Source organism: Nematolebias whitei, chromosome 18, assembly GCF_014905685.2.
Source record: "Nematolebias whitei isolate Nwh7 chromosome 18, NemWhi1, whole genome shotgun sequence".
Classification (NCBI taxonomy): Eukaryota; Metazoa; Chordata; class Actinopteri; order Cyprinodontiformes; family Rivulidae; genus Nematolebias; species Nematolebias whitei.
In genome coordinates this window covers 30,147,057-30,171,761 of record NC_056515.1, presented here as the reverse complement: position 1 = coordinate 30,171,761, position 24,705 = coordinate 30,147,057, and the positions used below count along the sequence as shown (strand labels likewise).

General features: G+C 38.9%; 1 protein-coding gene across 1 annotated transcript in view; it reads right to left on the bottom strand.

Moving 5' to 3' along the window:
• gnaz (guanine nucleotide binding protein (G protein), alpha z polypeptide) overlaps positions 1-24,705 on the bottom strand; it is a gene marked incomplete at its 5' end in the record, with an annotated part of 73,178 nt that extends 48,473 nt beyond the window's left edge. The window contains 1 exon segment of the mRNA XM_037692111.1: positions 24,630-24,705.

The following is a 24,705-nucleotide window of genomic DNA, read 5'->3' as shown; positions in this document are numbered from 1 at the left end:
TTGGTCAGTCACAATTTGCATAGCATATTGACTTTTCAATAAATACACCAAACAAATGACAAAAACACCTATTTTATGACATAATAAGACAGATGTTTAAACAACTTATTAATCCCTCTTCAATTAGCAACCAGTTTTTGTCAAGGACAAGGACATGCTTGATGGATGCAACAAACTGTTGTTTTTTATGCACTTGCACAGATTAAACAGTGAATCCGGGATGGGTCAGTTAAGCCCCTTTCACTCGTGAGAGGCATAATATTAATGACTTGATCAATCTTTTAACACGTTCAATCATTCAGAAATGGGTCACACTTGCATTAACAGTCTTTGCAACCTTATTAAGCCATAACTTCAAAAGTGAGCCACAATGCTCAAGAGATAATTGTCTTGATCTGACAGAACCTCAACATCTAAGTTTTCACTTTGGTTTCAAGCATGCTGCAGTTGAGCAAAGTTTATGCACAAAGCAATCCTTTTAACTTGAAAAACAAGTTGTTTTTTCTTGCTGCTTGTGAATACGTTTCACCGTTGTTGGTTTTTAATTTTTAATTTTCTTTTTGTTCTTCTTGCTATGCAAAAATGTGGTGCACCATGACACCAATTCATGCAATGAGCAGCATGCAAAACAGATAGCAGTAACGAGATAGTAACCCTTTTATTGCAACCGTGTAATTGATGACACATTTTGTACAAGCCTATCAGGCAGAAAATTTGAGGCTTAGGTGGTCAAGGGTTAAGAGATGGTCCTCTTCATGGGCGTGTTAAGTTGATATTTTAAAATATGTGATGTCTGAATCTGATTGTGTGGTTAGATCTGTAAGTTTGCTTCTGAAACTAATCTTGCCACTACATATCTGCATAACTTCAGAAACACAAAATAAATCTGTACTTAAAGGGCATTTCATTCAAGAAACATTTTGAATAAACAATCTTTTAACCACAGGAACTAGAGGCAAAACAGTGACTTTGCTTCAGGAAACGACTGCAATAGAGAAATACTGATTTTTAAGAATTCGGTGGATCCTTAAGCATGGATGGATGAGGGGCTTATTATTTTACAAGTTGATGAGAATACCTGATATTTGTGCAAACATAGATTTCAAACTCTCATACACAGCACACTACCAACTTGAAGCAGATTAAGTTTTAGCATGGGGCAAGATAGTAATAAAACTAGACCAAATTATCATATACCTGACTGAAAATTGTTAGATTGTATACCTGGATTATTGAGCATGGACTTTGATGTTTTCAACTAGTTTGACAAGACTGTCAACAAGGAAGAGGGCTGGCAATGGAGGAGGGGGCATACCAAAGAGACCATCTTATCACAAGCAGAACTGGTTTGTTCCACTTTGGAGTAACCTTTTGGGGAAAGAATCAGTTTTGTTGTGTGTTTCCTTGACTGATGAAGCCTTCCAGACAGAAGGCAAAATGTTTCAGCACACACAAAAAAAAGAAACAGTCCAGATGACCTGACTGAAAAATGTTGGACTAGACCAAATTAGTTTCTGATGGCTTCACCGTGCTTACATTCTGTAACAAGAAAAAATACTCCCAACTCAGGTAAAACATGTGAACAATCGTTAAATGACACTTTCAGCCACGAGAAAGAAGAACGGCCGGGAGATCACTTCTAGTTTTCTGCTGCACAACTGAAAGCTTTTCGTGAGGTTTGGTGTGATCGTATTGACTAAGTTGCACTTCCTGTTTTCGTTGCTTTTAGTTTGTTGTCCAACCAGCTGCAGGTAAAACACTGCAGCAGAGCACTATTGAAATAGAGCGAGAAATGCAAGCAAATTTGTATAATCCAGTGGTTCCCAACCTTGACCCCTGGGGAACACCATCATGCATGTTTCAGTTGTTTCTGCTTCAAGTTCTGCAGAAGCCCGTTAATCACCCATTCATTCAAATCAGGCAAGTCAAATCAGGGAAAAAAGTAAAACATGCAGGATGGTGTCCCTCAAGGACCAGGGTTGGGAACCTCTGGAATCTACCTTTTACCTTTGTCATTGGTGCAAATGCACCATGTCAGTGCTGAAAATAATGAAGCCCACCTAGCTTTACAGACCCATACTTTCAATGGCACAGTTGTAGCTTTGAGCGAATACATGTTACAGAATTTAGTTTTAGAAAACATTTTATACTTAGGAGAAAAAAGTTGCTTCTGTACATTTATTTCATTGCAATAATCTCTAGAAATTTAGAATTACACTAGAATAATGTTGCCAGTAAAACATCTTCTTTGGATTTTATTGTGTATTGTGTCTCTTAAGGAAAGTCAATATTATTTACTGAAACTTAATTAGATGATTGTCCTTAATGAACCACCAACCTGTTACACTTCATAGTAGAAGGTTGTTGATGGACACAACAAAAGAGGCAGGGGGAAGAGAAGCAATATTGGGATTAACTAGAATTCACAGAAACAAGAGACTCTGACTAAGAAGTGAGAAACACTAGCGAGTATATGTACTTCTGTGATGACTGCAGAACGATTAGAGATATGCTGATTACTAATGGGATGTAGGTGGTGTGGAAAATACTGGAAACAATGACACTAAAAGAGATCTACAGAGGCAATAATGGTACAAAGGTCATTTTAAATTATGGCTAAATAAATACCAGAGCTCATAAAAATGCATAAATACATCTGTTTAACAGAAAATGAAATTAAACACAGACTGTAAGACAACTACTTCAAGATCTTCGTTAAGAAATTTTGTCATATATGCAATGAGTAACACATAAGAAGATTTTGACGTTTGCTTCAGGAGTTCTGGAGCGAGACTAAGGTGGCTCTGTATGGCAAGCCAAGTGTCTCATTAATAGCCACTTTTACCTATTAATGAGACACTTGGATTAGTTGAGTGTCCTCTAGTGGCTGAAAATGGTATTGTTCAATATTTTCCATGTCAGAATTAATAAAATTGTCAGGTCTCAGCCAAAAATTGGGTTACAATTATGGGGAAAATATATAAATATGTTTCTTCATTGTATAAGTCGCAGGCATGCTAATTTATGCACAGATAAAGCGACTTATACCGTGAAAATTATGGTAAATGAGTTTATTGTCTTGGTAACGATTAGTTTAGTTTAGTGTCTCTTGGTTTTCAGTTACATTCACCAATGATTGTCATGTATGATTAAAAACATGTAATAATACTTATATGGCAGAGACCAAAATGGCAGACGTCACCCACTGAAACTGAACTCCATAGACCAAGTATACAGCGGCATTTACATCCATGAGTTGATGCTTTTAGTTTTTATGCTGGGATCATTTTATTTCCTCCTCACTGTGGGTTTTCTCTTGGGACACAAGCATTCTTGTCTTTCTCTTAGCTGCAAAATAAACACTTAAAATAAATCTGGGAAGCTCTAAACAGTAAACGCATAAATGAATCAGAGACAAAATAACCAAGCATAATACCTTCCTTTATGTAGCAGAAAGGTGACAAAGGTGGTCATGAATATGCTGTCGCTTGCCTACTGACCTATACACTTTCCATTCATCCATATTCAGCATGCACTGCCTCTTCAGACTTCTTCCATTAACAAGCTCACACACTCCTGCTCTCTTTAACTGCAGTCCTGTGTTACCAGAGACTCTGTACGCAAATTACCGCGCTACGCCCACCTATTTAATGCCGCCACACACACAGCTTCATTAAATACACCATCACAGACAAACATAAAGATAGAAACATTCAGAGGGAGGAAAATGCAAGTTTTAGATTAATATGTGGAATATGTTTCTTTATTGTACTGAGTCAGCAGCAGAACAGCGCTGGATAAAATGTGTATTTACCATGACCCTAAAAAACAAAGTCAAGCTGGCGGTAGCTTTCCAGGTTTTATAAAGCCGAACATCTGTTTTATTATCCTGCTTATCCTTTAAGATAACAAGATTTCTGGGAATATTTGCCTAAATTTACTTTATTAACCCAAATCCTGGGCTCTGCCTTTTATTGTGTGGGAAAATGGCGCAGCAGATTTTTGGATAAATTCTGTAAAAAGACACAGAGACACTCAGTATGCTCCTGAATATATTACAATAATATATGTGCCCTAGTTTTTGCTGCCATAGCTACACACTGCTTTTCTTATTATTCTTATTATTTCTTCAGTTTTTCAGAATGTAGTGAGTGATGTCCACTCTTCATCTAAAAAGAAAAAGCAAAAGGACGAATGAAGCGGAACAAAGGCAAAACAAAGCATTGCAACACAGAGGAGAGAGCAGCGTTTATGTAGCTTCAGGCACCTGACTATGCTCTGAAAATGGCATCGCTAGCCAAACCGGTTCATGCACATCACTGACTCTGAGACGCTATGAAACATATTAAAGCTGAACTGTTTTTGTTGTTTTTTTTGGTTCGAAGTACAAAATCAACGTATGGCATCACCTTAAAGTTACAAAAGTACTACATTATTGTACATTGCTTGTAGAAGAATAACCATGTAACACAGCAGGATAAAAATGCCCTGAAATCAAACAAATAAAAGAAAAAAAAATCAGTTTGCAATAAACCAGAGATGCTAAGAATTATGGAAATCCATAAAATTTTTATGTCATGGTCCCACACAAAGAGCAGTGTATTCATGACTGTATGAATATACTTTGGTGGCTCCAAGAATACAAAGATGAATCACGAGATTTAGAGATGAGTGGAGAGCTGCTTTCCTAGAATGTCATTTAGTGGTAAATACAAATTTAACAGTGGAAGTTTGTGTCCTCAGATGGTATGCATGGGATGTTTAAGCCACACAGCCACAACTGGATTTTATTGTCAAGAGCAGCTTATTGTCTTTGCTTGTCTTGAGATCAGACTGTTTGTACTGCTGAAAGCTTAACGTGTACATTTACCCAAGGAAAATACGTTGATGTCAGTTATTTTATTTTACTAATAAACAATTACCCATAAAAATGCATATGCTAAAGCGTTTTGTTTTTGATTCAGTAGAAGCACAATACAGAGCAGAAGCATTATATATTACTTCTGAAGCAGGTTATGTATCAAATCAGATCAAATAAAGCAATCAATGTAACTGCCCGCAGCACGGTGGCGCAACTGGTAGAGCTGCTGCCTCTCAGCGAGCAGGTCCCTGGTTCAAACCCTGGTCCAGGGGCCTTTCTGGGTGGAGTTTGCATTTTCTCTCCGTGCATGCGTGGGTTTTCTCCGGGTACTCCGGTTTCCTCCCACAGACCAAAAACATGCATGTTAGGCTGATTGGTAACTCTAAATTGTCCCTAGGTGTGAGTGAGAGAGTGAATGGTTGTTTGTCTCGTTTGTCTCTATGTGGCCCTGCGATGGACTTGCGACCCGTCCAGGGTGTACCCTGCCCCTCGCACAGTGATTGCTGGACATGGGCACCAGCGACCCCCGTGACCCAAAATGGAACAAACGGGTAAAGATAATGGATGGATGGATGGATGTAACTGCCCATGTCTGTTAGTGTGCAGGGGTTAATTTGCTTGTCTGTTAGCAAAATGTGCCATGAACCATTGAATGGATTCTAATGAATGTCACAGAAACCAAAAAAAGTCCATGCTCAATAATCCAGGTATACAATCCAACAATTTTCAGTCAGGTCATCTGGACAGTTTCTTTTTTTTTCTGAAATGTTTCACCTTCCAAGAGAGTGTCTTGATTAAGATAGTGACACCATCTTAGCGCCAACATAACTGGTTTGTTCCACTTTGGAGTAAGCTGTTTGGGGGAAGGATCAGTTTTGTGTTCTGTGTTTCATTGACTGATGAAAGCTTCTGGATGGAAGGTGAAACGTTTCAGCAAAAGAAGAAACTGTCCAGATGACCTGACTGAAAATTGTTGTAATGTCACAGAAAGTTACTATTGGATTTTCATCTACTGCTGATTCCATGTTGGAGTCATCTTGATCCAGTTTGACTGCCACAGTTAATTGGTCTTAGCAAACACAGAAAAAGTTCTGATGCATGCTCAATAATCCAGGTAGATAAATCAAACAAGGTTGAGTAATTTGACTTTAACTGCTCACAGTCACAAACAGAGAAGCAGAGTAATATTGTGTATGCTATTCAGTGCCAGGAAGGCTGTGATCAGTCTTACATCAGGGAAAACTAAACAGCCACTGACCAAAAGGATGGCCCAGCACAGAAGAGCAACATCATCAGGCCAAGACTGTGGTCTACAATCATCTGCAGGCCATCAGGCGCAGGGATGAAGATGTGTACATTCTTCATAGAGAGGAACATTGGTTTGAGAGGAGTAAAGGAAGCCATCTTTCTCCATCCAGTAATGCTCAGTCAGGTCATCTGGGCAGTTTCTTTTTCATGGAGACATTTTGCCCTTTGTCCAGAGGGCTTCATCAGTCTGAGGAGTTCTAAGTAAACTGTTTCCCCACCAAGCAGTAAACTCCTTAAGTGGACCAACAAGTTTGTTGGAGATAAGATGGTTTCTGGGGGCTGTCCTGTTCCCTGTCAACTCCTCCCAGGCAGGCAGCCACAGCCAAAGTGGTTCAAAGAAACAAAGTTCATGCTCAATCATCCAGGTACCAAATCCAATAATGCTCAGTCAGGTCATCTGGACAGTTTCTTTTTTATAGAGGTGTTTCGCCCTCTATCTGGAGGGCTTCATCAGTCTGAGGAGTTCCAAGTAAACTGTTTCCCCACCAAGCAGTAAACTTCTTAAGTGGACCAACCAGTTTGCTGGAAGGATTTGGTACCTGGATGGTTGAGCATGAACTGTGTTGCCTTGAACCACATTGGCTGTGGCTGCCTGCCTGGCTTGGGAGGAGTTGACGGGGGACAGGACAACCCCCAGAAACCATCTTATCTCCAGCAAACTGATTGGTCCACTTAAGGAGTTTACTGCTTGGTTGAGAAACCGTTTGCTTGGAACTCCTCAGACTGATGAAGCCCTCTGGACAGAGGGTGAAACATCTCGAGCATTAGTGGATTTGGTACCTGGATGATTGAGCATGAACTTTGTTATCTTTGTCCATCGTTAAACAGGCCTCCATGTTCAACTTCCCCCCTCTTACAATAATATTATTGCAAGTATCACTCAGCCTTCTATGGATTCAAGCAGCCATCAGGGCATTAATCACCATTAGGCTGATGGTTCTCCATTTTGCATGTGAAAAATTTGTTCTGGATGTCCCCAGCAAACTGGTTGGTCCACTGTAAGAAGGTGCTGCTTATAAGACTGAGTTTGCTGCAGTTCCTTAGACTGAATAAGTCTTTTAGATAAAAGATGAAATGTTTCAACTAAGAAGAATCCGTCCAGAGGACCTGACTCAACCTCGTTAGATAAACACAGAAATGGTTCTAACTCGGTTTATTCTACAGATAGTGAGGTCAAATATGGTGTGGCTGCAGCTCAGACAGACTGTAAGCACTAAGAGTTAGCACAAGATTTTTGTTTAAAACTTTGGCATGAAAGTCAGAGGGTGATATGCATTCACTCAAGGACTCAAGTTCTTTTTTTTCTTTCTTTTATCTATTTATTTTACATTCTTGGGTTCACTTCAGACATTCAACTGAATTTGTGTCAGTCACAAAATAATGTTGCAGGGTTGTTTTTTTTTTTTTTCAGAATACTGTATGTCTACTTTAATTGTTTTAGAGCTTTATGGCTGTCAACCAGTCAATTCACTGCAGTATGACAACAAAATTACACATTCAGTATCATATGGTTCTGCTCTCAGTATAAGTCAGTGTAAAATTAATTTAAAACAGATTAATTTCAGGATTAAAGGCTTCATTATTACTGGTAAAAACAACCAAAACAGTACATTCTGTTTTATAGCCCACAACTGTAACAACTGTTTTTTTTTTTTCTTGTTTACTGCTCCTAGTACAAAAAAGACTGTAAGCAAGAACTCCTCATTAGTAAATCCTTTCTGCTTTCCTTTTAGTGCCTCAAACTGCCTGTTGCTGTCCATTAGACCATTTTGTCAGGAGGGATGGGAGTGAGCGGCAGAGTGAAGGCGGAGTGATGAGAGCAACGGGAACCATGCAAGTGTCCCAGCATCTTGGTGCATTATGAGGACAGGAGAAATTTGATAGCCAGCATGAGACGTAGCCCGGTCACTCTTGTGCGTTTCCTTTCACAGCTCCAGCAGCACATGATCCACCAGCTTTCCTTCAATTACTCTCAGGTGCTTGCACACCACTCATTCACCGTGCTTCAAATCATCACAATAACACCTCAGTCTGTGTTCCTGTGTAACCTCCTCCACTTTCGCACTGCTGTTTGTTGGAAATATATTAAAATTAGGGACAATCACTTCAGACTGGATGATTATTTTACTCCATTACAGGTTAAATGTTATTGCTAAAACAAAAAAGTTAATCTAGGAAACATTTGTTTTGCCATGTCTATAGACTACGCAGGTTTGGACAAAATTTGATAATATTTTGAATCAATTGATGTTTAAACTGGTACAAGTTAAATATATACAAGAGGAATTTTTAGCCTTGTTTAAGTTTCTCAGAACACACCCTCAGTTGGTTCTCTATCTATCTTTCAGATTGGCGACAATGTGATCAATATAACGATACTTCCTCCAGTTATTTAACAGTCAACAATGGTGTACCACAAGGCTCTGTCTTAAGACCCACCCTCTTTACAATCTAGATAGGTAATGTAGGTCAGATCATTCCTGATGCATCCTTACATTTCTATGCTGATGACACAGTTGTTTACTGTTGAGCTAAAACAGCTGCTAAAGTTTTCTAGATTTCAATCCGCTTTGAACATCATCCAGTCATATTTGTTCAGTCTCAAACTTGTCCTAAACACAGACAAAACCAAAGGGATGCTTTTTTTCAACCTGGAAGTCAGTCCCAGCAGTTCTTCCTTTGATTTTATTCTCAAATGGTGTTCCTATTGTGTTTGTTGGTTCCTACAAATATTTGGGCATCTTGGTCGATCCGCATCTCTCTTTTTAGCTCCGCATGGAAAACCTAGTAAGGAAACTGAAAGTTAAATTGGGTTTCTTTTTCAGAAATACATGTAGATCCTGTCTAACTCTGAATGCTAGGAAATGCCTTGTAACTGCAACTTTCCTTCCCTCCGTTGACTATGGTGGCATTATTTACATGAACACTCCTACAAGCACCCTGCAGATGTTTAATAATGTCTATCATAGTGCGCTAAGATTCATAACTGGCATGCACTCTCAGGACATAATTACCTGCAGTGTCCCCTCAGTGTGGACTGAACTTGGCAAAAGGGCCTTCTCCTATTCCGCTCCTGTTACCTGGAATATCTTGCAAAAAAGATCTGAAGCTTTCGACCTTGACCTCTCTAAGTCCTGGTAAAAAACAATGCAGACATATTTTTGTTTTTAGTTTTCTACACTGCCTTACAACCTAGCTGTTTTTTTTTTTTTTGTTTTTTTTTTTTTTGCATTTTCTTTTAAATACCATTTTATTTTCACTTGTTAAAAAAATCTAAATTTGTACACATCCTTTATGACGGTCTATTATTGCTTTTGTTGTCCACTATTTTCATCACTCTTTGTTAGAATCAGGTCTCTCTTGTAAATGAGACCCTGAGGCTCAATGGGATTAATCTGTATAAATAAAGATTGAAGGAATGAAAAAAAAAATTCTACATCATGCTTAATGGTGTATTTCCTAGTGTTGTTCACCCTTGTCCAAATATATTTGCTTTGGCAAAGGTGGAGCAATGTTTTTGCCCATGTGTGTGTCTGTTTGTCTGTAAATATTCCATGAATCACTGAACAAGTCTTAATTAAACTTTCAGAATTTAATTGCATGTACATTTACAACTCATTATCATTTTGGCATCTATTTGATTCAATATGGCTGCCGCAGCAATCTTCGTATACACAAAACGGCTATAACTTTTTCCAGATGTAAAGTGTGGTTGTATCTGGAACTGATCCTTACACTTTTTGCACGGATCATGCAAGAACTGAAGCTTTGAGCTTTAAGTGTTACCTGGTTGTTTTCAACTTTGTGCACAACACAATGCAACAAATGTTGACCTAAATTTTTGAAACTGATTGTTGGAAATTATCCTTTTTTATCCATTAGCACAATTTCGCATGAATTTTCAGAAAGTAACCACTATCTGTACATCTGGAACTGATTAACTTTTGGAGATGGTCCAGTTCACAATTTCATCGACCCAATCTACAGATAAATGGCTGTACATTACTTCAATGAATTTGACATATATTGAGCTAAAATTTGTTTTGGTAGTTGCTGAAGGTCATACACAACACTTATCCCAAGCATTACAAGATTACATGAGATATCGTTGAGACTGCTCTTGATGTATTTCTTACGATTAAACAAAAATGGTAATTGCTCTCAGCCCATTGGGCTAAATCTCTAGCCTGAAAATTAATTCCCTCAAGGAACGCCAGGTGTTTGTTTTTGTTTAATCATTGCTGAGTCATGATGATGAAACTGGCATAATTCAACAGATATGTGTGTTTAAGAGGTGGGAGATTATAAAATATGTTACCTTTACTAATGAAAAGCAAAAGGAAGGGTTCTTAGAAGAAGAGTGAAACATGACTCAAAAGTCACCTTGAAATGGTTTATGAATAAGGCCTGCAAGTGTGCATGCACAGTATGCGTGTCAGTGTTCTGCTCAACAGGTTTGGGTTTCAGATGTGATCAAACGAGAAGTTTAGGTGCCAACAGTATCTGCCACTCAACTGTGTCCAGCAGCTCCTCATCACACTTATCAGTCATGAACCACTTAGCAACATCTGTTGTTGTTAGTCCATGACTGATCTGTCATAACATTATGGCTGATCTCATGTTTCTGAAGTACACCCAACCACACATCCGACGTGGCTACAGCACCATAAATCAGGTGGTCATATTGTTATGGCTGATCAGTGTGCAACAAACCCATCCATGGCAGGAAAATAGACTTTTCATTACAGCTAAGCAGGCCAAGGTCGACTGACTAGCAGCGTGGGGTGGGGGGGCTGGCACCTGCGATGGGCCACTACAGCCACCATTGTGTTCATTGTTCCCAGAAAGATCACAGTTATAAAGGCAGCATGAAGGCCATTTTAATCTTTCCAGAACAGCCTTAAGGAAATGTGACTGTGATAGCAGCCGCGAAGTGAAGCCCCCTGGGTTAGCAGGTTGAGTGAGCGGGGTTTGTCACCATCGCTTTCAAAGTTTTCACAGCAGACTTTGGACTGTGTCAGAAAACTAACTGTGTGATGGAAGATATTTGATCTTTGCCTTGTTGATAAATGTGGAGGCACGGTGGTGCAGTTGGTAGAGCTGTGCCTCTCAGAGAGAATGTTGACTGCTTAAATACCGGCCGGAGACCTTTTCTTGGTGGAGTTTGCATGTTCTCTCCGTGCATGAGTGGGTTTTCTCACGGTGCTCCTGTTTCCTCCTCAAAAACATGCATGTTAGGCTGATTGGTAACTCTAAATTGTCTCTAGGTGTGAGTGAGTGAGTGAATGGTTGTTTGTCTCATTTGTCTTTATGTGCCCCTGTGATGGACTGGAGACCTGTCCAGGGTGTCCCCCGCCTCTCGCACAGTGACTGCATGGGCACCAGTGACCCCCCGTGACCTGGAAAGGAAGAAGTGGGTAAAGATAATGGATGGATGGATAAATGTGGGTATTATTTAAGAAGTTTGGACACAATATAAACTTTAGAAGTAAATTGATTGATTAGTAGTTTGGATGATTAAACCTTTTTTCTTTTTTACTTGTTTCTAAAAGCAGCTTCAGCAACAATTTAATTAAAAAGTAGGCACGTTTGCTGGCAGTATATTATTATTACATCCTTTCTGTCAATGGGCTTCCTACAATAAAGGGTCCTTCATCCATTGGGGTGCTTTTTCCACCAACAAACACCTCAACAAATTTCCCGGCTTACTTTTAAAATAATGTTGCCTTTAATTATTATTGTTCAAACCAATATTTATTCATGGGTTAGACAGAATATTTTTAATAATAAATAAACTGATATTCCTTGAAATAAGTCATATCACTCACTGCCTTATGGTAAAGTTTTAAACTAAGATTTTGTATGATCTGTTATGGATGGGAGTATATCTCTCAGCTACTACCATTTTAGATCAATATTTGTAAAAAAAAAAGGCAACAAATAAGTTTTAGCCATTTTTGTGTCCGCTAAGGTTGAGTTATTGTGGCAGCCATTCTGAATCTGCTGGACTTCACAAGTTAGTGTGTTGTAGATGTACATCCAATGGTAACTTTCTGAGACTTTCATTAACCTCTGTGCAGTGATTCAGGAGATATTTTGCTAACAGACAGACAACTGATCACGCACACAGACAGGCATTTATATGAGCACCTGTTTTTCATGGTGACAGGTATCTACGTTTCACACTGCGTTCATAGCAAGGTTTTAATAAATGATATCCCAAATAAAAACAAAAATTATCTACACTTCATCACAGAATTAAAACCTTAAATTATTGTTGTTTAACTTGCTACATTTATTTCTTTAAAAAAAAAAAAAAATTGGCAAGTGGGCTCTGATTTTTTTTAAATGGGCCTCAATGAAAAATTTAAATACTGTATTTTTTGGACTACAAGGCACACCGGATTATAAGGTGCATTAAGTGAAACTAAACAGTCAAATAAGTTAAACTTTATTCAATTCAATCACAAAAACCACATAAAATTGGTTCAAGGTCAGTAAGCACTACCAGAATTAATACATAAGGTGCACCAGATTATAAGGCTCACTGTCGATTTTTGAGAAAATTAAAGGATTTTAAGTGCGCCTTATAGTCCAAAAAATACGGTATTTCAACCTCGAATGGAGACAAAGAACATGCTGCTTCATGGTCCATTTGTGTTCTGCAAAATAAACACAGCTTTCATAAGAGAAACCTTCTCCTGGCCTCTAACTGTCGTCACTAAACTGGAGGAAAATAAAGCAGGTTTTTGAAAAACACTGCTGTTTCCATTTACAGTGTCTTACTGGACTGTGATTTCCAGCAGAGTGATTTCAAACTAAATGTGGCGTTAAATAATCTGCAGATCTCTGTTGTGTCAAGATTATTCTGCCACAATCGAACCTTTTGCGCTTAATTTTTAGAGCTCCATTCACAGTTTTCAGAAATGTATGAAAACTGCCACAGGTGTTCAAAACCTGCACAACAGACAACGACGGCCTCACGAGATGCAGCGAACAAGCTGAAGAGACGTTATTAACGTGCTGCCCAGAGGCTGTAAATAAATCATGCATTAGTCAAAAGGAAAATCTGTGGTGGCCATTAAATAAACTCACCTTGCCATTTTCTTTAATAGATTATAAAGCCGTCACAAAGTCAAGGTTAAACCTCCCAGCTCAAATAAGACGCTGACCAGCAGATGATAAATACGAAGGCGTAGGCTTGAAAGAAATATTAAGATTTAAATAAAGCTCTAACCTAAATTTGGCAAACTGAGGTTGAAAGCTAAACGTGACTGTTGCCGCCCTTTTGATGCAGCACATTCGGACTGTTTGAGGCGCGGAGTAAATAATTTAACTGAGATTGTTTAGAAATGGATTTATGCAACGCATGGGAAGTTTGAGTTTAGAGGTGAAGGTCAGACAAAAGATCATGTCAAGCAGCTTTAGGAAATTCACACAAACAACATCTTTTCCTTCATATGTGCTAAGGATTTATAACGTTAACATGCCGACAAAAGAAATTATAAATATTTATTACTGTTGAACATGACTGATCAGCATCAAATCAATACTAGTCGACAAATGCTTTTGCAGGTGATATTTGAATGTTTAATTAAGTGCAGACAAGCCTATAAATGTTTTTTCAATGTATGTTTTGCCTATTATGTTATATAGTACGTATTTTTTATACAATCCATTATGTATTTTTAAGTCAAAAATCAAAAATTACCTGGACTCATTTAACATCTTGCGTCTCCATCACTCTGGTTTCAGGAAACAACACAGCACAACCACTGCTTCACTGAAGGTTTTTAACAACATTGTTGAAGCACTGGATGATAAGGATTCTTGTGCTGCACTTTTCTTAGACCTGTCTAAAGCTTTTGACACTGTGGATCATAACATCTTGTGTCATAAGCTCTCAGAAATTGGTTTCGCAGATCACACCATTGGTTGGTTCTCTAACTACCTTTCAGATCAGAGGCAATGTGTTCAACAAAATGGTACTTCCTCCAGTTATTTAACAGTCAACAATGGTGTACCACAAGGCTCAGTCTTAGGACCCACCTTCTTTACAATCTAAATAGGTAATGTAAGTCAGAGCATCCTTGACGCATTCTTGCATTTCTATGCTGATGACACCATCGTTTATTGTCGAGCTAAAACAGTTGCTAAAGCTGTCCAGCTTTTGCAATCCATCTTTGACATCATCCAGTCAGATTTGGTCCGTCTCAAACTTGTCCTAAATGCCAATGAAACCAAAGGGATGCTTTTTGCAACCAGGAAGTCGGTCCCAGCAGTTCTTCCTCTGATTTTATCCTTAAATGGTGTCCCTATTGAGTTTGTCGATTCCTATAAATATTTGGGTATCTTGGTCGACTTGCATCTCGCTTTTAATCTTCACGTGGAAAACCTAGTAAAGAAACTGAAAGTTAAATTGGGTTTCTTTTTCAGAAATACCTGTAGATCCTGTCTAACTCTGAATGCTAGGAAAAGCCTTGTGACTGTGACTTTCCTTCCCTCCATTGACTATGGTGGCATTATTCACATGAACACTACAAGCACCCTGCAGATGTTGGACACTGCCTATCATGGTGCACTAAGATTTATAACTGGCTGTACCATACCCTCACTACACCATGTATTCACTAGTTAACTGGACATCATTAACTTCATGCAGACTCTCCCACTGGTGCATTTTCATCTTTAAATCACTTCTTGGTCTGCTGCCTTCATACATCTCCTCCTACATGTCTCTGCCTGCATGAGTGCAGCTACAGCGTGCACTCTCGGGACATTGTTACCTGCAGTGTTCCCTCAGTGTAGACTGAACTAGGCGAAAGAGCCTTCTCCTATCCCACTCCTGTTTCCTGGAATATCTTGCAAAAAGATCTGAAGCTCTCAACCTTGACCTCTCTGAATGGCTTTAAACATCTGATAAATTCCTGGAAAGAACTAATGCAGACACTTCCTGTTTTTAGTTTTCTACACTGCCGTATAATTGAGCTGTTTTTCCGCTACTTTTTCCTTTTGACTGTCCTTTTGGTTTCCATTTTATTTTAATTTGTAAAAAAATATATATATTAAGTTAAACCTGTATGCCTCTTTCATGATTGTCTACTGTTGTTGTTATCCACTGTTGTCATCACTCTTTGTTAAAATCAGGTCTCTCTTGTAAATGAGTCCCCGAGGCTCAATGGGATTAACCTGTCTAAATAAAGGTTGAATGAAGTACAGGAGTTAATTATTATCTAAAAATGTGGAGTAGAGTATTTAAATGAACTTATTCACCAAACTTTTGGATTGCGAAATTCACAGCTAGTTCAGCCAGAATCTTACCATTTCACAATAAAATAATAATTCTCAGACTTTTCATTTTTGCTTAACATTGAATTTCCACAAGGAGAATGTGCAGATGTTTTCAGAAGAAGGAGAGAATGATAAAAATATTTATATATATTCCGTTTGTATAAATATGTGGGCGGAAAGCCTAAAGGAGCCGTTATCATTACAAGATTTGTACAAACTGCCAAGTAACACTTTTAGCAGTTTGTCACGTTTATATTTGTTTTTAGTTTAACTGTTTTGTTTTAAAAGACATATAATCTATTGCTCAGATTAAATGGTCAGAATTTTCACTTCTGCTATCTCAGATTGGTGAGAAAATAGGAGATTACAGCACAAAGCATTGGTAAACGGAAGGTTTATATTACAATTTCTTAATAAAGCTGTTTATTTAGCATTTAAATAGCAATAACTGAGGTAACCTAAGTGCAAAATATAAACTTATTTTAGTTTTAGTTAGTTTTACTATATCATCCTCACTTCTGATTTGTTGAATTCTGAACCAGTTTTTAATTAATTGTGTTAAACTGAAAAGAAAGAAGTTGAATTAATTCCTGTGACCGAGTTCGTTATCATAGGTAAGTTGTTTTAAATGACCCAAAGATTCTGTATTAAATACACAAACGGGTGATCAGAGTTGTGTTTTGTGGGTTGTTTTCAAAAGACCATTTTTCCAACCAGGCCGTTTTGTTTGTGTTGCTTATCTGTAGACTGATTTCGCAACTATAGAAATAGATAAACTAGGTTTGTGTTTGTAGAGCAGGGCATTTTAGGACGCTGAACACTCCCACAGGTGGGTTTAAGATTTGCTAACAGCGGCTAATTAGTGGTGAATTTAACTTATGAGGCCTCGTGTTTTTACTGCACCGTGCTGCAAACTTTGAACTGCAGTTTTCTTGTGGTTGAAGGGCTATCTGTGTGTGACTTAAATTAGAGTTTTTAAGCTCAACTGGCACTCTACATTTAAATGCTGAAAAATGAAATAAATAAATAAAATCTTGAACACCTGTTGCTTTCATGCTAAAAAGTTTTAGACTAAGATCATAATTTGCTAGAAAATGATAAAGTGGTACCAATTTGGTTAAACTTTGAAAGTAGTAGAGCTCAGAGTGTGTGTTGAGCATGACTCCTACAACCACATCACATTTTAGTCCAACGTCTGTAAATCTGACTGAGGTATAACCATTTTTATGTAGGTTACGGTTGACTAGCTGTGGCAGCCATCTTGAATCTGGTTTGGCTCCACATGTCATTTGGTTGTAGATATACAGTCAGTAATTATAGAAAATGTCATTAAATTCTGTCCTGTAGTTCAAATTTTGCTAAAAGTCACACACAACGTTGACTTCAATGAGTTATTGATACATTTTTAAGCAAAGCTCTAAATCTGTTAGTACTTACTATATGTTTTTAGGAACAGTCTCAGCTACTACCACACTAGATTGTGGGTTAATATCTGTAAAACTGGGTACGTTATAGCTGTTTTTGTTTAGCTCAGTCAGCAGAGGCAGCCATCTTGAACTGCAATCTTAGACTCCAAAAGTTAATCAGGTGTAGATGTAATAGATTACTTTCAGCAAGTTCAATTAAAATCCTCAAGGTGTTTAAGAGATATTTTGGTAACAGACACTCACATACACAGATAATGAAAACACTGATTCACCTTCTGTGGCAGGTGAAAAAATATTCAAAAAAAGTTGTTATCAAATCTAATTTTAATTGTGATTTTTGCTGGATTTGTTGTATGACGTCAACAAGTTTCCAGAAAAAAAGCTGTTTTAGCAACAAAAGTCACTCAGTGATGTTTTTAAAAACGGGTTGAAAAGCTTTTACTTGGAGTCATTCAAGAGGTTTTATAACCCAATCTTTTTTTTTAATTTTTTTTTTATGTGTGTACATTATTTAATCAGTCGGGTTTGTTTGCTCACTTGCAATTAGCCCAGCTGTGTTCTTTTCAGCTCAGCTACGCTGAGAGGAATCTTCCTGGAAAGATTGTTGGAGATGATACCAGACTGAAAGCTTCCAGGACTACTTAAAGTCAGTTTTTCTCCAGATGAAACTGGCTACTTTATGGCAAAGGGAATTTTTCAAAACCTCTTCCCTTTTATGGGTAAACCTACATGTTTACAACAGGCCTGATAACCTCCTTCAATGTATTTACTCTGACTAGACGCTGTCAATTTGAATTAAATGCGCAGAGAGGAGTCAGGATTGATAGCTGACCCTTTAGTGTGATAAGCTGAGTCATGTGATGCAGCACAATGAGCGAGCATGGATGTGTTCACAGAGATTGTTGCAAATATATGAGAAGAAAGCTGTAAATTATAGGTGCAGGCCACTGAATGGTTTATAAACTAATTCTACTTCAGCTGCAGCACTGAGGAATGTGGGGCAAAAAGCAGACGATCAATTTCACGCTGCGAGCTGCGGACCAATAGATCAATCTCACCTCGATGCAAATGGGTCCTATAAAGTTGCATCATGTGTTGCAAACAGTGCTGTTGCTGATAAAAAAAAAAAATTTTAAATCAGCAAACGAACATGCAGATATCACAGACAGGAAACTATCTCTTTGACCCAGAAGGCCCCGTGTGTGTGTGTATGTGTGTGTGAGCGATGAGTCAAAGCTCTGTGGTCGCCCCGCTTCTCGTCAGAGTCATATGAGATATAGGTCGCATAGGCAGAAGGATAATCAGCTCCATTCATCAGTTTGTTCTACTTCATTTTCATCGTTTGACCCTAAAAAAAGAGCTGCCTCTGGATTTTCCATCTGTCTACCACAGTAATAACTCCCATAGAACAACCTGACAATCCTGCTTCACGGATAATGTAGATATTTATAAAGGTGGAAGGCTAAACGGAGCAGGAATGTTGATTTTCCCATGTTTCTGTTAGCAAAATATCTCATAGTCTATAGGTTTTAGACAACCATTGAATGTACATCTACGACTGATTAGCTTTTGGAGCCAACCCTTCAAGTCGTCTGCTACATCTGTCTTAATAAAACACAAAAATAGGTATAAATCATTTGAATTGACAGATATTTAGCTCAAATGTGGCATATTTATAACTAAAAGTCATAATCTGAGCATTCAATACAATGATATTATCAAAGTTTGACCAAAACCTTTACAACTTCTTAATTTTTTCTGTAAAAACAAACTGTAAAGACACGACAAAAGGGTAAATATTAGCGTTTAAGTTTATATTAGCAGAAAAAGCGCTGAGTAGCAGCATATTCCAAATTAGTTCATAACCAGCTGTGAAACCAGAATAAGTTTACAATCGATTGGGATTACATGCCCTCAGCTTCAGACACTTAAATCATGCATGAATGAGAGCAAATGAAGCAATCTGCCTATCCATGGCAGTCTGAATGCACCAAATCAAAAGGGAGATTGAAGTTGAATCCAATAGAAGACAAACTGTTGTTTTAAGCTCTCGGTTTAACCCTCACAGATGTTTGTTTTCCAGCATTTTGTGTCCGAGTTTTCTGACATGCTGTTCTAAAAAGCAGCCCTGAGAGAACGAAGCCTGTGTACTGTACACTACTCGTTCATTATGTCCAACAATGACGGGCTGTGTTCCCTTCTCTGTACTCCCCACCCTCCTACCCCACCCCACCACCAAACAGTGGGCTGTTTTAGAGCGTGGGGACGGGTTGGGGTGGGTGAGGGCTCTGTATCTAGATGCTTTTCGTGATAATGACCCGTTTAACGCCCCTGATCTCAGTGGCTGTGTTCCCTCTGATCCAGCGGGTCACACTGAGTCACAAGGCCAGCCAGGCAATGACAATGGCACGCTTGTGCACAGGCTGGGCTCTGAGCAGGTTGTCTGAAGTGAAGGGATGAGCTGGTTCCAAGTGGGCAAGATACATCTGATATGTGTGAGAAATAGTACCAGCTTTACGTTTCACGCCACAGATGCCTTCAACGTGCATTTAAAAGCTCATGTTGGCTCATTTGTGCATCTTGACTGATGAGATAAATGCTTTCTGCAACAGAATGGAAACTGTGGCTGTGATTTCATATTGTGTATGAAACAGGAAATGGGAGGAAATGTGCAGCAGATGCAACAGTAATAACAGCCATTAACCCACACAAATAAGATCTAATATGCAGCTTTTGAAAACAATAAAAAGCTGCTTTTATTAGTAAAAGAAAAACAGCCTCCATCTTAAAGTTGAAACTTCAGAGGAGAAACTGATGCAAATGATGGAATCATCTTACATCAAACCTTCAATAGCATCTTTATTGAGTTATATGTTGCAAACAGAACATTTATTATTATTAGCTCATCACTCTGGTCCCCAATAAACACCATTTCATCAGATTTAAGTAGTTCAAAGAACTATCTACAACAGGTAAGATATTAATTATTCTCAACCTTTACATAGAGCCCCAAATAAAAAAAAATACAATCTTTCCTTGTAAAGTTAATGTTTCTATTAAGATGTAAATGTTGAAATAATTGTTAATAAAACTGCAAATCACATCTCTGTAAAGTTAGTTTAATCTAGCTTTGAGCAGGTTATTGATTAGAAATTGAGATATGAAGAGAAAATGTGAGGAAAGAGTCACATGTTCATACCAGAACGATAACTTCTCCCATTGATCGCTCCAAAGAATTTAATTACATTCTGGCATCAGTTGTAGAAACTTTGAGGAAAACGCTCAAAGGAAGGCCTGGTTACTGTTAAGGTCGCAGACGTGCAGCGCAGCCTCGAGCCGTTGGCAGGTATTTTCTTGGAAAAGCACACCTGCATGTCATCATCAAAATAAGCGTCTTGTTTTGCTGTAAACTTATTTTTATTCATTATGATCTCAAACTGCAGTCCAGACCGAACAGTCGTATAAGTGCATTCATGTAGACACACTGGACAGACTGCTTTTACAGCTCGGTGTGACAGCCCAAACCAGTGTAGTAAGCCACAGCACCCTCATCCTCCCCCTCCCTCTCCACCACCACCTCCTTGTTGTCATATGACTGCTGTTATGTGTGTGCAAAGGAACACAAAGTTTCTCTGTTAGTCCCCTCTGCTCTGCCCTCTCATCACAGATCGGAGTGCTCGAAGTAAGGCCCTCTCGCTGGCCAACTTCGAGAAAACAGACCAGGCCCCTGTTTGCGACTGCTGACAAAGATTAGAAAAGAGGCCAAAGAGAACGAGAGGGATGAACTGAGCTCATCTTGTTTTATGTAACACCAAAAGATAACTTAATCCTCGCTCGTTCGCACGAACCACGCAAAGATTTGGTTCGACTGGACCCGGTAGTGCCGCTGTTAGGTAATTTATTAGTCCTGTCTGAAGCAGCGCCTGTCTGAGAGAAATGGCTTCCAAACATGTCTGTTTGGAGATGACACTTTGTCCCGGTACCTGGCTGGAATTAAAGACCCAAAACAAACACAAGTGCTGAGCCAGCTGAGCCAGCTGAACCAGAACGACAACACATCTGAGACCCAAAGATCTTTAGTTAATGTATTTTCTCGATTTCACACACACACAAAAACCCCAATAAGATGTCTGTGATAACTCCTCTGCTCTCTCTCTCTCGAGAAACTTAATGACATCTTAAATTAATCATTTTATTAAACAGGCAGCTGAGGGAACTATGCCTGGCCCCCTTGGCACTTAACTGTAATAGAGCTGACTTTAATTGTCCAAGCTGCAGGTTTTGCTCACCTACAAGGTAAAAAAAATAAATAAAAATGGCTTAAAGTGCTCTGGACTGTGACATCTGTTTCCACTGTGCAAAAATTGCTACCTCACCAGCCTCTGTCACTTTAAAACCAAGTCTGTCCCTGCTGTCCTTTGCTATTATGTCATGCCGTGGAACGGAGGTAGAGAGTAACGAAGGAGGTGGAAGGAGGTCAACGCAGCATAGGGTTTGCCACAACGTTGCACCCATTTCTACGTGAATAAAGGCCCTTTGAGTTGCAGCGCACAGTCATACGGTTCAAACAATACAAAGAGCAAAAATGCGTTGACGTTACAGGAGGAAAAGCCTTAATAAATGTTAGACACTTCCATTTATGTCACAGTTTTTAAACTTGGATCATCTTGGCTTGAAAAATTATGGTGTTTTAGCCATTTTGGTCATAACTTTTTCTGCAATGCTACACTATATTATGAAATCTTCTCAGAGGATGTGTTAGGAATGACCCTCAACTACTACCACATTTAAGCCCAATAGCTTTTAAAAGGACAGTTTTATTGCTTGTTGTCTGTTTGCTAAAGAATACTCACATAGCTGCAAATGTTGAACTAGCTAGCCAATCGTTTGCTGGTTTCACTAAATTTGTACTTTTTGCACACGTCACACAAATGTCTCACAAACCCCTGACAATTCTTACAATAAAATTTGCCAGAATCTTACATTCTGCTTGTGCACGTGTCCAAGTAGTCTTGCCACAGACAACAATATCCTGCAATATTCAGAAAATGATCCTATGATAGCCAGTCCTGCCATAGTTAGGCAACAAAATGATTTTATAATAATGGTGATATCTGTCCAACCATCATTTGAACGGCGCACGACAATTTGGAGACAGTTGAGACTGTAAGTATTTTACATTTTTCCATTTTTTTTTACATTGCTTGCATTGTTAACTTGCAAAAACTAATTTCAGAAGCTATTGAGAAGAGTTTGAGACAGATACCTGTGAAAATTCTGAAGCTACTTTAAAGCAATGCTTGCTAATCTTTGAACATGCTCAAAATCCACAAGACAGATGCAACTTACATCATAAGGCGATTTAGAATCTTGGCAAACATTTCCAGCCATTTTAGAAGCTCTTATGAAAGTCCTTTGCCTTTTCTCGCAGCATAATGGCATACCAGCTAGTGGTTAATTAGCTGTGGCGGCCATCTTGAACTGACTGACTTTGAATGCTCTACATCCAGTAAATATTTTCTGGGAGTTTCATTCAAATTTGTTCAATGGTTCATGAGATTTTTTTTGCTTCGAGACAGATAAATAAGCAGACACAGACAACTACATGATCACCCACCTTTTAGTTAGTTCACAATGTGGAAAACAGTGCTTACCGTATTTTTCGGACTATAAGGCGCACTTAAAATCGACAGTGAGTCTTAAAATCAGGTGCGCCTTATGTATTAACTCTGTTTGTACTTAGTGACCTCAAACCAAATTTATTGTGAATGAGTTGAATAAAGTTCAACTTATCTGACTGTTCTGTTTCGCTTGATGCACCTTATAATCCAGTGTGCCGTATAGTCCAAAAAATATGGTAGTTTTTATGCTGTCAAATATCTAATTTATGTTGTTTGGTTTTTATTACATTTTTAAAGTGATAAAATGTGTTCCTTTTGACAATAAACCATTAAAGTGAGGATATTTTTATCCGCCTTCATTTTAAAGCCAACGTCACCAGTGACCCATGAATAATATATGTATAAATAAATATATGTAAAAATTACATATATATTATATATAAACAATCAGATCTAACAGGCTAAAAGATAAATTAGTTGTCAGTGAAGCTTTAAGACAGTTTTGAGCTTCTGTTCTCCAGCCAACGTGACCTTGTTTCGTCTTCGGATGGTTACCGACCCGTCACTGAGACAGTAGGGGAATATAGAGGAAGGAGAGTGAGAACACCACAAATAAAAGCACACAAGGACACAATGACGCCTACAAAAGATTGTTTGTATGCCAAACAGTCCATGCTACGCTGCCATTTCTGATTCTGGATAATGCGTTACACTTTTTCTTCCAGTAACTGATGTGGCAACATCTTTTACATCATGGTACCATAGAGTACCTGCATATTTTGGCAACAAAAATTACAACTCAAACAACTTGATACCAAAATGTCATTGTAGTTTATTGAACATGAAACATATAGCTTAGGTTATAGTTCCTTGCACTAAGTGTAGGTGCAGTTTGCAGCTCATTTCGCAGTCAACTAATTGTTTTTCTCACAAATTTGAGAGGGTTTGGCAGAATCTGATATCTCAAATCCAGTGGGATATGAGACAGAAATATGAGGCGGGATGTCCACCATCTTTGTCTGGATTCAGGGATCTCTCAGGGCCTAGCGGAGCTCTCACAGTCTCATCCAGCGTTCTTTCTGTGTCACATGCTCAGAAACAATCACCATCCCCTTCAATCTACCAGCACCACCTCCCGTCCTGCTCATCCGCCTCATCTGTGCCAAATCTTCTCTTTTCCTTCGTTCTCCATTCTTGTTTTTTGCTGCATCAACCTCCGCCCCTCTGCCCCATCTGCCTTTCTACTGTTAACCCCCCCACACACCCCCACCCCCAGCCCCTCAACCACTCCCTACATTAGAACGCTCTTTTTTCCTCTCTCTCCCTCTGTACGGTACAAATACACATGTTCATCTGATGCTGCACAGTAATCCCAAGCCTCGCCGGGAATAAAATGCAGTAAAGCTGCTGTAAACTGGAACGACTGCACAGACAGAAGATGTCCTCTGTTTCTCCTGCTGACTAATGGACCTGCTCTGCTTGTTCTACCTCACACCTTCAAAATTTACAGCAGAGATGCAAATAAATCTCTATTCAAGATGGAGATTATTAATTAATACTTTTCTTTTTACTTCACAGAGGCTCCATTGCCAAACCCTATATGTTCCTTGGCCATATTTTGCTGTCTTGTCTTGCCTGCTGAGCCAAACTCCTTGGGATTTGTGTACCTCCCACTGCACAGTAACATCCATGTAAAACCATCTGTAAGTGCTGAGCACCTTATTGTGTGATGGCGGTTTTTACTCTCCTTGTTTTACCCTCTCTTTCCACCGCTTATGGGCCTGGACAAGAGCCCAGATACATTCACAGACACCCATACACACATAGATCTTTGATGCATCCTCCACTTGCCTTACGTGCAATAATTATGTAAACTAAGCATAGGAAAGCATTCTATAAGAACCAAAGATGCTCCAGGGAGATGATGAGTCAAATTGCAAGCGTAACATAGCGGCATCCATTGGCACTGAGCTAATAGGGTGGAGGAGGGGATTGGACTGGCTGCGTGACTGCCTTGGTGCCATCTCTGAGCATCACTTTCAGCCCTATTTGATTAATTGGATATCTCATCTTGCAGATTTAAAAGCAACACCCTGAAAAATAATAGAGTGAGAAGCTTACCGTGTTTACAAGCCGGCGTCCATTTATAAAGGATACTGCAGACAAGCCCCTTTGCAGGGAGAGAACGCCTGTGTGC